We start from the raw sequence: 8,641 nt of genomic DNA, 5'->3' as shown, positions 1-8,641 counted from the left end.
GTTCTGTGTGGCCACTGAAGTGAATTATCAAACCCAGGAGAGAGGTGGTGGGTGCTCTGGGAGGAACGGTTGGAGAAAGGGCTGGAGGGAGGCAACATGTCTGGCCTGGCAGTAATAGGCCTTGGGTTACTGCTGGTAACCCTGTCTTCCCCTTGTGGGATTACAGGAGGTCAGAACATGTGGCCTCCTTGCCATTTTGTACAATCACAGAAGGACAAATAATGTATTAGTTCATTATTGTAAAAAGTCAAGGAAAGGTTTATATATGGAAGGAAATTTTCTCTGTTGGTTACTAGGGGTGGAGGGGAGGTGAGGGAACACTGTTAGATAGGTGGATATAAGTATTGATTTGGATGAAGAGAAGGGCAATGTACCAAACATGTGTGATCAACACAGTGGAATTGAGGAAGAGGAAGACAGAGAGAGGTACATGAGGGGTACAGACAACAAAGATGAACCCTTTTGCACATACAGTACTGTGTTATCAGTGAAGGCAAACATGGATATACAGGTGGATAGATGGGTGGACAGGTTGAACTATTAGGTATGTCTATGCAGGGGGGAGTGTGCCCAAGACCATGTATAGGGTTGGCAGACAATGTTTCTACTAGTGTATTTACATGTTCTGTAAGAATTTCCAGGTGTATAGTAGAGCTGACAAAGGACAAGGTAGTAGTCACTTCTTGGTCACAGCCAGCTACCCAGAGGAAGTGAGTAGTTGGACCTGTGGGTTCAGGACCATAGTCACAGGGGACATCAAGCTCAAATGGCATAACACACTACATAAAACTTTGTTCCACATCCTACCTTGGCAAGTAGTAACTGGGATTTTAAAAGCTTGCAAGCAGCCATCTAGATGCAATGATGGGTCTCTCCATGTCCAGAGCAAAGAAGAATGAAGAAAAACAAAGATTCATGGAAACAATTAGTCCAAGTGACTGGTACACCATGTGATCCTCAGCCTATATGACTATGAGACCAGAAGAACTGGATGGTGCCCGGCTACCACTATCAACCATCCTACATAGAGAATGATGTGGAACAAAACTCAAAAACATTTGATTAAAAAAAGGTGGGGGGGGGGACCAGGTTTGCTGGTCTGATAGAGCCTGGTGGAACCACTGAAACTATGGCCCCTGGCTGCCCTTCAGGTCTGGAATTGAACCCAATTCCAGCCAAACAAAAGGCAGGCATATGAGCTGAACTTTTACACTAGGCAGATATACTCCTTGGAGAGAACAATCATGGGAGAATAGAAGGGCTATTTATGCACAGGGACATAGCTCAGGGGGCAGGAGTGCATGGAGGTAAGGACACAGGGAAGAGGAAACTATGGGAAGGAAGTGGGACGGGAGCCATTGCATTATGGTAAATTGTAGTCAATGCCATGAGACAAAGTATGTATGAACTGCTGTATGGAAAGTAAATTTGCTCTGTAATCTTTCAGCCAAATCACAATAAAATTTTTTTTAAAAAAAATTGGAATTAGAAATACCATTTGATCCAGCAATCTCATTACTAGGTATATATCCTAAAGAAGTGAGAGCCAAGACAGAACAGATATATGCACACCTATGTTCATCACAGCACTATTTACAATAGCAAAAAGATGGAAACAACCTAAGTGCCCATCAATAGAAGAATAGATAACCAAACTCTGGTACATACACACAATGGAATACTGTGCAACACTAAAGAAAAATGTAGAATCTGCAAGACATCGCATGACATGGATGAACTTGGAGGAGATTATGCTGAATGAAATAAGTCAATCACAGAAGGACAAATACTGTATTAGTTCATGATCGTAAAAAGTCAAGGAAAAGTTTACATATGGAAGGAAACTGTTGGTTACCAGGAGTCAGGGGAGGGGAGGAAACACTGCAAACATAAATAAATAAATAGAGTATCTGTATATGTTTTACAATAACGTGAAAGAAAATAAGATACATTAAAAAATGAAAAAAAGGGGGGCCACAAAGTTCTGGCACAGGATCTAGGTGAATACTGGGATTGGGGTCCCCACCCAAGAATGCCAGATGATCAGAGGGGACCCAGAGATTAGATATCACTCTGAAGACACAGAACTTCCTCCCAGGGCTTTCCCTCTGGAGGGCCCCCAGTCCGCTCCCAAAGGAATCAGCTACCACCGTTTATTCCTTCTCCCACTGCCCTCCCCTCCCTGACCAGGTGCTAAGTCACATGTTCCATATTTGTATAAATATCAGAAAGGAGTCTTTTATACCATTTTCATGTCACATCAGCCTATGGGTCCTTTTGCATGTTATTCCTGGTTTAGAGTTTAATACCCATCCCTAGGTTCCTGGGAAGCAGTCTGCTGGACTGTTCTTCCAGGCTTTCTCCCAGCCTCACACTTACTTGGCTTCTTTTAACCAACAGCATGGGGTTCAGGCTATGATATACCTTTTTCTGCTATCTGCATTTTTGGGGAACCAATCACCATGACCCTTCCAGGTCACAAACTCTCCTGACTCGGCTGCAGGAAACAGTCCAGAAGGCAAGCCATGTCCCTCACTGATTGAGTCTTTCAGTGCTACTGGTCCTGGACAGATTCCTTTCTGCTGCCTGTCCAGCACAGCTGCAGGGACCCCAACATGTGTTCTTACACACTGACACACCCAGGACAGGCTCTCACGAGTGGGATGCTGGGAGGAGGGATGTGCACATTTAAAGTTACAATCGCTAGGGCCAGGCTCCTTCCCCTAGAGCTGTAGCAGTCACTTGGCACCAGCAGTGTGTGAGGGCAGCTGGATCCTTGAATAGAGTCTGTCCTGAGTGCTGTGGTTCATTTTCATTGTTGCCAATCTGCTGTCAGGCTGGCCAGTGGAACTGCAGGGCAGCTTGGAGGTATTATTGGCCCTGAGAAGCTGTGCCACCTCTCAGTCCTTTACCAGCCATTTGGATTCTCTCTCCCTGAGTCATCTGTCAGATCATTCGTCCTCTGGGAGTTTTTCTCCCATCCCAGGATGTCCAGGCTCTCACTCTTGGGTGGATCTGGGACCACCGTATCTTCTCAAAGCCCCTTATAATGTACAGAAGTGAAAATCCATGTCTTGCTTTGCCATCAAAGGGCATCATATGGGGAATGTCTGGTCTGTGCACTGTCTCTGGTCACGGAGGCAGGGAAGGAGCCTGCACAAGACTTCCTGACAGCCCCTCTGCTGCACCCTCCCCCATTGGAGTCTGGAGGAGACCAGCCCTTACCTAGCACCTAGGGAACATGAGAGAGGCCCATATCTAATTAAATAAAATTTTGATTTAATAGTATTAAGGTGTGTAACACAGTGGCTTCATATACTTTCACAATCCTTTTCAACCATCACCAGTGTCTACTTCTAGAACATTTTCATCACAACAGAAGCCCTGTATCCATCAAGCACTCCATCCTATGGCCCTTACCCGTACCCCATGGCAATCAGAGTGATGCATTCTGTGTATCTCTGGATTTCGTATCCAAATGGAAATACATGGTCTTTTTGCCTGGTGCCATGGTAGTTTAAGCATTTGGTGGCTAACGAAAAGGTCAGGGGTTCAAACTTACCAGCTGCTCTGCGAAAGCAAGATAAGGCAATCTGCTTCTGTAAAAATTTACAGTCTTGGCAACCCTATGGGGCAGTTCTACTCTGTCCTAAAAAGTTGCTGTGAGTTGGAATTGACTCAGTGGCAGTGGGCTTGGTTTTGGTTTGGTTTGGTTTCTTTCACTTAGCTTAATGTCTTCAGGCTTCATCCACACTGTAGCCAGCATCAGTATCTTATTCCTTTTAAGGCTTAATGGTAGGTGTCTCATTATATGGATGGACCACACTTTGCTGATAGACAATTGAGTTATGTTCACCTTTAGACTAGTGTGAGTAGTGCTGCTGTGAGCATTCATGGACAGGCATTTCCATGAGTGCCTGTGTACAGGACAAATGCCAGGTGTAGGGAGTGTGAGTTGGGAGGGATCAAGAGGCCTTGGGAGGTAGGAGAGGGCAGCACCAGTATGAGGAGTGTGGAAGTGTAAGGGGTCAGATGCAGTATGGGAAGTGAGAAGATGGAAGGGGCTAGGACACCACCATCACATGTGGTAGTTAGGATGTGGGAGGGGTCAGGAGATGACCCAGTAATGGTAAGTGAGGAGAGTATAGGAGTGGAGAGGCTACTTGGCCCACAAAAGAACACAAGTGTGGGAATAAAGGGAAGGGTTCAGTGAATGTATCAGGTATGGCCAATGAGGAAGCTACTGACGTGTCAGGAGAGGTGTTAGAAGTAAAGCAGGAGGTGTATCAGTAGAAGGCTCAGGTATAGGGAATGAGGAGGTGGGCACGGCAAGGAGGACTCCCAGGTTTGGAGAGTGAAGTCATGTGAAGGGCCTGATAAGGGCCAAGAGAGGTGACTGAGGAGGTGAGAGGTTGCAAGTGGATGCCCAGGTAGAGAAGTGAGGAGAGGCAGAGCCAAGAGAGGGTCCAGGATGTGGGCTATGAGGAGGTGAAGGGATCAAGGACCCCACAGATAAAGAGTTGGGGGAGAGGGAGGGGTAGAGCTGCCCAGGTAATGGATGTGAGGAGGTGTGGGGCACTAAGCATACCCAGGGTTGGGGAGTAAAAAGGTGGGAGAAGCCAGGTGATACCCAGATGGGGAAGTGAGGAGGTGGGCAGGGTCACCTGCCCCAATGTTTTAGTTCTCTAGTGCTGCTTTAACAGAAAATACCACAAATGGGTGGATGGCTTTAACAAACAGTAATTTATTCTCTTACAGTTTTGGAGGCCTGAAGTCTGAGTTGAAAGTGCCAAGGTCTAAGGGCTGGGAGAAGGACCCTTGACCTTGGGCTTCAGCTCTGCCTCTTGCTCCCAGCCCACTGGAGCTGAGGTGTCTCTTCACTCAGGCAGCTGCTGGCTGGTGAGGCTGAGAAACCCAGGGTCAATAAGTAAAATGCAATGGTCTCAAGATTACCAAACAACATGGCAGGCCACTATTTCCAGTCCAGAGAAGTCCCAAGATCTCCAGGAAACAAAGCAGGCTGCTGAATGAAGACTCAGTTACATTCAGGATCCAAGCATGCCAAAAAGCTCAAGACCATTCCCAAAGCTTCTCCTTATATACTGGAAACAGACCACATTCCTAAGGCAGCTGCTCACTGCAGATTCCACCATGGAGTTGATTACCAGTCTCATCATGAGGAATAACAACATCCAGCTGTCCAGCCACTCAAAATTAGGCCCAGCCAAGGTGACACACAACTTTACTGCCACACCCCATAAGGTGACCATTAGCAATAAGGCTCAGCATGCCTGGACGAGGCAGGGGCAACCAGGTTCAGAGGGGGGTGTCACAGGTGCCAAGAGAGAGGTCTTTCCTCTTGGGGAAGGAGGCAAGAGGCCCTGGGACCCAGGCTTGGATCTGGGGGCCCTCAAGCCAGGTCAGGAATTGTATGCCTCTGGAAGACAGGGACTGCTAGGGCTGAGCCCTCAGACACTAGGATCCAAGGCTTCGAGATGCCTGTCTTAGTTCTCTAGTGCTGCTATAACAAAAACACCACAAGTGGGTGGCTTTACCGAACAGAAATCTATTCTCTTAGAGTTTAGGGGATTGTTGTTGTTGTTATGTGCCGTTGAGTTGGCCCCGACTCATAGCGACCCCTCCTTGGGTTTCCGAGGCAGTATCACTATGGAAGTAGATTGCCCCATCTTCCTTCCGAGGAGTGGCTGGTGGGTTTGAACCACCAGCCTTCTGGTTAGCAGTCAAGTGCCTTAGGCACTACGCTACCAGAGCTCCTTTTAGGAGACTAGAAGTCCGAATTCAGAATGCTGGTTCTAGGGGATGACTAAGCTAGAAGTCCAAGTTCAGAGTGTCAGCTCTAGAGGAAGACTTTTCTCTCTCCGGATTCTGAGCAGAGTCCTCTCAACCTTGGGCCTTGGCTCTGCCTTCCAGGTCCACTAAAGCAAGCTGGAGGCTTTTTCTAACTCATGCAGGGGCTAACAAACTCAAAATCAGCAAGCAGGTAGCAGGTTGTTGAGACTGGTGAATCCAAGATCTGCAGGTAAAATGGCAGATTGTTGGCTCACAGGCTGTGAAAGCAACAATCCCATCGGCAGGCAACACAATAGGCCACCAGTTCAAGTCCCGGAACTGGAAATGAATGCAGGCCAAATGCCGGATCCAAAATGGGCAAAAAGCTAGAGACCTTTCCCAAAACTTCTCTATATATAGTGGGAGAAGGCCACACCCCAAAGGCAGCAGATTCCATCATGGAAGTGATTACACCACATCCAATTTCATCATGCTGCCAAGCCACTCAAAATCAAGTCCAAGCTAAATTGACACACAACCTTAATTACCACAGTGCTCTTGGCCCTGAGAAACTGAGCCACCTCTCAGTCCTTTACCAAGCATTCAAATACTCTTTCCCTTGATCCTGTGGGAGTTTTTCCTCCCACCCCGGGATCTCCAGTGTCTCATCGTTGGCTGGATCCTGGACCACCATTACTTCTCAAAAACCCCTTTAATGTACAGGGAGAAAAATCCATGTCTTGTTTTGCCATCAAAGGGTATCTCATGGGGTGTGTCTGCTCTGTGCACTGTTTCTGGCCAGGGAGGGAGTGACTGCATAAGACTTCCTGACAGCCTCTCCACTGCACCCTCCCCCACCCAAGTCAGGAGCAGACCAGGCCTCACCCAGCACCAAGGGAGCAAGCATCACAGACCCCAGGGGTCAAATGGTTCTGGGCTGTGACTTTGAGCAGACACTGGACATCACTAAGCCTCATCTGTGGAATGGAGTGTTTTGTGGGGACTCACTAGAATACTGCTCTTATTACAGGGAGGTATGATGATTACTTAGTTAACAAAATGACTTCTGGTTCCTAATATTTTTAATAATCCCCACCTCATGTTCTACCTAGAAATCCCTGCCTCGGTTCTTGCTGGAGGCACCTGTGTTCCACTTCCTGCCACTAGTCACTGAAGCAGGAAGCTCCTTGTCTGAGCTTTGGCCTCCGATCTGCCTGCTGTTTCACGAGGTTGCCACTGACAGTATGTCCCTCCTCTGTCCCACGTCAGTGTGTCTGCCGGTCAGCCCTGGACCTGGGTGAGAACTGAGTATTATGAGGGTTCCAATTTCAACATCATGCTCTGGGTACTCCCTGTAAAAGCAAGAGCCAGGTGAATCGTGGGTGACTCTGAGGTGTTCCCCTCCTGACACACTGCCAAGCTCAGCTCAGCCAGGAAGCTCCTCAATGCAGCCCACGACCCAGCACGGAGCCTGATCCCACAGCCTAGCCCTGATTGCCATGCCTAGCTGGCCAAGCATGTGGTTTTGTCAATGAAGACAAGTGTGCCTGTGCTGTCCCACGGCCAGGTCAGAGCAGAAGGCCCAAGGGCAGATTCCACAGGTAAAAATCTTAGTTTGTGTATGCCCACATGATATAGGGGCAGGGCACTGCATCTCAGAGCTCCCTCAGCCATCCCCAGAGAAGGTCCACATTAGTAGCCACGGTCTGTCTCCCCGTCCTTAATGGGTTACCTCTCCTGGCACCAAGGATTCCTTGACCAGAAGCCCAGGGTAACCCAGGTGGTCCCAGACAGTGCCTTGCCCCTGCTCCTGGAGGGGAAGGCTTGCATGGCCACAGGATCTGCTGCATGGGGCAGCAGGACTCTGGTGGGAAGGCTTTGTGTTAGATCCTGGTGGAAAATGGTGACTTTGGCCAATGGAAGAGGGTGAAGATGGTCTGAGGTCCCCCAGAGCTGCCCTTCCTGAGACCAGCTGGCCTTCCATTTGTTGGGGGTCTCAGGTTTCTTGCTAAGGGCCATATGGTCACTTCAGTCTACTTTCAGCCACAAACTTTATTATTTTTGAACCTCTAATCCTCAAGTGGAGCTCTGGTAGCATAGTGCCTAAGGCACTTGACTGCTAACCAGAAGGCTGGCAGTTCAAACCCACCAGCCACTCCTCGGAAGGAAGATGGGGCAATCTACTTCCATAGTGATACTGCCTTGGAAACCCAAGGAGGGGTCGCTATGAGTCGGGTCCGACTCCACGGCACATAACAACAATCCTCAAGTGGTAGTGGATAAATTGGGCAGTGAAAGTGTCAGTGAATCTGAAACGTTTGACAAATGCCCTCCCATCCGCTTATAAAGAACACCCAGAGACATGTTTACAAAGCCAGGTGGAAGCCCTCCCCACTCTGGTCCTGCTGACTGTCCCTAGGTCCTGGTGGCATGCACAGGGTCTCATGGAACTACAGTCAGCAGCTACAGGGAGGAGGCCCCAGCAGGCAGTTCTCACCACACTGTGGGATAACTCTTGGGGGTGGGGTGTAGGAAGGGGGCACCACCATCATGCCTAGTGAGTCCTTGGTCATCTCGTTTCCCAGTGCCTTTCCAGGGGATGGAACAACAAAGGAGCCGATTTCTACTGCTCCCCAACCAGTCACAGCCCCATCTCCATGTTTAAATGAGACAGGTCTTCACACTCTGCTTAAGTAAAACCATCTTGCAGAGTCCTCATTTCATTATACTTGTATGTGTGCAAAGACAAGGAAATCTCTCTCCCAAAATAGACATTTCAACAATTGCTACTAGGCTTCACATTAGCCAGTAAGACGACCAGCAGAACTACAGTGGGCTGGAGGTCAAAGAT

Source organism: Orycteropus afer, unplaced genomic scaffold (genome assembly GCF_000298275.1).
Source record: "Orycteropus afer afer isolate SDZICR_OR568_19922 unplaced genomic scaffold, OryAfe1.0 scaffold00456, whole genome shotgun sequence".
NCBI lineage: Eukaryota > Metazoa > Chordata > Mammalia > Tubulidentata > Orycteropodidae > Orycteropus > Orycteropus afer.
This window is presented reverse-complemented; position numbering follows the sequence as displayed.